The sequence below is a fragment of the Nymphalis io genome, chromosome 14 (assembly GCF_905147045.1).
Source record: "Nymphalis io chromosome 14, ilAglIoxx1.1, whole genome shotgun sequence".
Classification (NCBI taxonomy): Eukaryota; Metazoa; Arthropoda; class Insecta; order Lepidoptera; family Nymphalidae; genus Nymphalis; species Nymphalis io.
This window is the reverse complement of record NC_065901.1, coordinates 4,174,715-4,180,456: the sequence shown is the minus strand read 5'-3', so window position 1 is coordinate 4,180,456 and position 5,742 is coordinate 4,174,715. Positions and strand designations below refer to the sequence as shown.

The 5,742-nt window shown below is 33.0% G+C and overlaps 1 non-coding gene across 1 annotated transcript; it reads left to right on the top strand.

The window, feature by feature from the left end:
• Positions 1-5,410: 5,410 nt before the first annotated feature.
• Positions 5,411-5,524, top strand: Trnal-caa (transfer RNA leucine (anticodon CAA)). Its single transcript has 2 exons — positions 5,411-5,448; positions 5,480-5,524. It is a non-coding gene; the product is annotated as a tRNA-Leu (tRNA).
• The last annotated feature ends 218 nt before the right edge of the window (positions 5,525-5,742 follow it).

Below are 5,742 nucleotides of genomic sequence, written 5' to 3'. Positions count from 1 at the left end.
CGATATAACCAAAGCATTAAATAAATAATGATGAGATGAATTTTGTTATCGGTAAATTAAGTTTAGAAAAATAATTTTGTCGTTGATGTATAAATTTTTGATTCCTATCACATCGTAATTTTATCTGAATATATTCTTCATCAATATATTCGTTAATTATCATCATTATTAAACTAGAATCTCTCACACATTTCACGTATTTGTGTCAAAGTATATGGGCCACTTTTTTTTCACACAGTGGAAACCTTCAGAAAGGTACCCAGCTCCCATGGGGGGGAAGTGGGTTATGTGGGATACATAAAACCACTGCGATGGCCGTCCTCGACACGGATCGGAGAGGCTGCGGGATCGTGTTGATATAACGTATCCGCGGCCTCTCCCGTGATTTGTTCCGCTCGTGGCTCGGCGGAGCTCTCCTCAGGGGACAAAGGTAATCCGCCCCCCCCTCCCCGCACTCCTCACTACTGTGTACGGCAGGGCGAGGTCATCCCGGCTGCCGTCCTACGAGCCACCTGATTTAAGTTTTCAGCGCGTCCCATAGACTATGGTACTGTAAGTAATATTGACCATTCCTTAGAACGTTAATACGCTATCCACCTTGGGAACTAAGATATCATGTCCCTTGTTCTTTGTTGTTGTTATAGTAATACTGACTCACTCACCCTTCAACCCGGAACACAACTACACCAAGTATTGCTCTTTGGTGGTAGAATATGTGATAAGTGACCGGTACCTGTACACAGACAGGCTTGCTGTATGTTTTTATATAAATATCTAAAATAACTTCTTTACATTTTGTTTGATTACATGTATGGATTAATTATATTTTTTATTAAAATTATAACACAGATTTTACGGCCATTTTAATAAATAGTTATTTTTCTGCAACATTATATTAAATAGCATCAAAATAATGAACAAACATTGTTATACAATTTAACATTAATTATAATTTAACACAAGCAAACAATGTCAAAGATGAACGATGTATTGTGCCATAAATTAAAATTAAGTTAAGATAACTTACTTGAAGGTCTCATTTATATTCAATTATACATTTATTAATGGTTAAAGGATTGCCTCGTGTATCTAGACCAATGAAAAGTAATTGAATTTCTTGAGAGGCTAACTGCCTGTCAAGAAATCCCGTTCTATCGGATTATGAGAGTTAAGGAATAGACAGTACACTGCTTACTCACACACTCGTACAATAATACTTACTACTAATATATGTTGGGCAGTTGGCTAATCTCCCTCGTGATAGCAGCCATAATCAATATAGGCCAGGTTGACTTAACGAATGTCGTTATACGTTAATGAAACGTTGCTTGTCCATTTTATAAGAAAACCAAGTTGCTTTATAAAATAATTAAAATAGGCCTTAAACGGTACAGCGGGGCACCGGTAGTAATAAATAATTATAAAAAAAATCGGCTAAAGACTTAAACTTGAACTGTCAGAATGATTAATTAATTTTATTCATCTCTTTTTACTGTACCTAATTAATTAATTAATTGTTATAAAATTAAATAGAAATACTTATTACATAGTACATAATGTATTTGATTAAATACAATTTTTAAAGTAAAATACTAGTAATAAATAAACTTGAAACGATACTAGAAAACTGTATTTCAATCTTATTTTACTTTAGTAAAACATGATTCATTAAGATCCAAGAAAGGTTTCATATTTCTGAAAGAGTAATTGCTTTAGAAATGGATTTTTATTTAGTGGAAATAAACAGCAATAAAATAAATATATTTTGCAGATTAATTTAAAGTATTGATTTTTATTTCGATTGAAAAAGCAATTCATTTACGCAAACTTTATTTGTTAATTTATTTTACCACTGAAAAACTAGACTCATTAACTGAATGTCTAATACAAGGGGTCTTATATTTCTGGAGGAGCGATCGCCTCGAAGATAGAGACTCTGCCATTAGGAGATAAAACTTTTTATTGGCAGAACGCTCCGACACTTTATGAGCTATCTGCCCGGATAGGTGAACTTCGATAACTGTGAACTAGAGATAATTATACGAAAAAAATGACTGAATTCATTAAATAAAAATGGGAAAATATTATCCAGAGCGCAATTTTAGTTCGAGGAATATGTTATATTATGTAAACACGTATAATATATCTGTATATATGAGATAAGTTATATGGCAGGCATATGTACAGAGTTTCCGAGAAATTCTAGTGGAAGTAAAGCGTCTCTAATGCCTCGATCAAAAATAAAAAGATTTTTGTTTCTACGTTTAAGAAAAAGAACGCAATCAGTGTAATAGAGAAAGCGCATTTCACTGTTTTTTTTTAACTGGAAGACGTTTTTATTTAGTAATACTTTGTACATATGCCCAAAACATAATAATGAAACGCAACTTACGTATGTAATTCATAAGTACAATACGTACGCTGTAAGCTGAGTTTTGGAAGTTATTAATGGAAGACTCAAAAGGGAATTAATGTTACTGAGAAATGTGCATAACAATCGCACATCGCCCATATGATGATAAGTTTTCCAATTCAATGCCACGTTATTAAATGCCAACCAAGTAATCATGGACACAATGTACGGGCCCAAACATTTTTGGTAATAATTCGAAACAAGATTATTTTTTTTTATATAGAATAGGAAGGCGGACGAGCATATGTGCCACCATGTGATGGTAAATGGTCACCAACGCCCATAGACAATGGCATTGTAAGAAATGTTAACCATCACCAATGCGCTACTAACCTTGGGAACTAAGATGTTATGTCCCTTATGATTGTAATTACACTGGCTCACTCACCCTTTAAACCGGAACACAACAAAACCAAGTACTGCTTTTTTGCGATAGAACATCTAATGAGTGGGTGGTACCTACCCAGACGAGCTTGCACAAAGCTCTACCACCAGTATATACATTAGAGAATCTGGTTTTCAAACACAACTACAATAGAAGATATGCACAGATTCAGTCATTTAATGCAGATAATATGCCAGAAAATCATTTTCCGTTTTAAAAGAAGACGACTTTATTATTTTCTCTCTCGAAATTTACCACATAAAACAAACAAGATGTTATTATACGAGATATTTATTTCAATGGAATCAAATGGAATGTTCATGGTTAAACTCTGAGGTCAAATAACGAACATAATTATGAAAGATGTAGTAAAGAAGGATCTCTATAAACTTCAAGGTCGAGTTCAGTTCCGACATGTTCGTTTACGGTCATATGATGTCTATATTGATATAGATAGGACATTTAGAGGTCCAGAAGCTATTGTGAGCTATAACTGTACTTGAAACATAGGTAGAAGAACCGTTGGCTGCTGTCACATATAATGTTCATTGTGTGTTACATGAGGTACACAATGCATGTTATAAACATACCCGTAGACATTTTCCTAGAGACTAATGAGAAAATAGTGGATATTTAATACATTTTAATATATACTCGTTATATTTTAAACCAGGGCTAACTTAAAATTTAATTATATCTTGTAAAATTTCTATTAAAAAAGTAAAAGCCTATTTGATTAAAGTACATTTTAATTTGGAAACATATACATATAGTCAAAGAAAATAAATATTTTAAGCGTTCGATAGTTCGCAGATGTTGTACTTACACCGGTCTCATTTTGTTTCGCCCGTTGAAGAGTTACGACGGGATGACAATACAAAGTTATCTTTCGATTTCACTCACGCGCAAAACTATAAATAAACTGGGCATGTAGAAAACTTTTCCGGAATTCACTTTCGGTCCCTAGTTTATTTTTTTTTCATCGAAATCATTTTCGTTTGATCAATATGTTATTTTTATGTGCTTACACTTGAATGTTCGGCTTAGTTTGCTTATTAGGATTTGGTTTATTAGATTAAGCATGTTGTAATAAAATTTCAAAGTTATATATATATGAATATTCTTAATTATTTTAATTTGTACACTTTCATTTATTATTAATACGTTATGATAATACAACAACAAAGTCAAATCGTGTTAAATAAATGCTTCAATTTTCGTGAATCTACCGTAGTCATATGAATGATAACGTATAAGGAATAAAAAAGCCAATCAATTATATACTAGACATAATAATACGGATTTCACTACCTCGGTATTACATTTTGAATATATTAGATTTTACTATAAACATATGGTAGATGGCCCTGTGGTAAGAACGTGAATCTTAACCGATGATCGTGGGTTCAAACCCGGGCAAGCACCTCTGAATTTTCATGTGCTTAATTTGTGATTATAATTCATCTCGTGCTTTACTGTGAAGGAAAACATCGTGAGGAAACCTGCATGTGTCTAATTTCACTGAAATTCTGCCACATGTGAATTCTACCAACCCGCATTGGAGCAGCGTGGTGGAATAAGCTCCAAACCTTCTCCTCAAAAAGAGGAGAGGAGGCCTTTAGCCCAGCAGTGGGACATTCACAGGCTGTTACGGTTACGGTATATGATAAATGTTTTACATAATTTCTATCCCAGGAAATAAAATAATTCCCACCCCACGCAAACGAAGTTTCATACGAAAAATAAGACCGTCAGCCCACTTGTGTCTTTGCACGAAATTATTAAAAAGATAACGAATAAAATCAAAACGTTGACGCGGGACGTTTGAAAAAATATCATGAAATTTCGTCAGACTTTGCAGTCGAGTTAAAACGATGATTAATTCTGATAAAACCATTGTGAGCTCTCAAGGACCTGTGACCCGAGGGATTTATCTTTTGCATTGTAAATTAAAGGAAATGGGTAGTTCAATGTTTTGTTGGGATTGAGCGGTTTTGCTTTTGGAGAAATATGTGAGCATTAAAATCGGTTGGATGATTCTTTTATGTAATTGAATGTTGAGATAACGCGTTTTTAAGCTTCTCTATCACATTATTTAATTTCTATGATTTTAATTCTGTTGTGTAGAAGCAAAGATACCGATTTGAAAATTTCATTTAAGTCTGAAATGCGAATTTTCCAGATTTTTCGTATGTTTCAAAAGTAGAAGAGACAGACAAAAATATAGATACAGAGTGACGTAAAATAATGACATTAATATAAAAAATTATATTTTATGCATAGGTACCCAATTAGATATGTCATTGTAATTCAAATAAAAGTACACTAGTCTTTCTGAGTTTTTACAAGCAGGTAATCATCGCACTAAAATAATGAAAGTTGTATACGTTTTTTTTATTGAATATAGTATAATATATTGCAACGTTAAATTATTATTTTCTTACCCATCGCGATGACTATCATTCTGCGCAGGAGTTGTTACAGTGCAAAAATATGTACCGCAAATATATTTCAACCATACACATAAATTAATAATCTTAAGATAATAGAACGTAATTTTGCCTTATCATCAGTCTATGAACGCTATTCAATTTTTCGCTAGATATCTTACAGTCAGGATGGCCGAGCGGTCTAAGGCGCCAGACTCAAGGTTACCTTGCCTACAGAGTAGGTTTGAGCTGTTCTGGTCCTCTCTGAGGGCGTGGGTTCAAATCCCACTTCTGACATATATATTTTTTTTATTATTATAATTGTGGTGCATTTTTGTCGTGTGAGGTTTACTAATGATAATGACTACAAATTATAATAGCATTATATTATTATTATATTTATAAAATATTATTTTAAATTTTATTTACTAGCTAACTACTAATATTATATGCTACTATGATTTAAAAAAAAAGATTCGCCCCCAATATTGGTGACAATTAGGCAGGCGTTACGA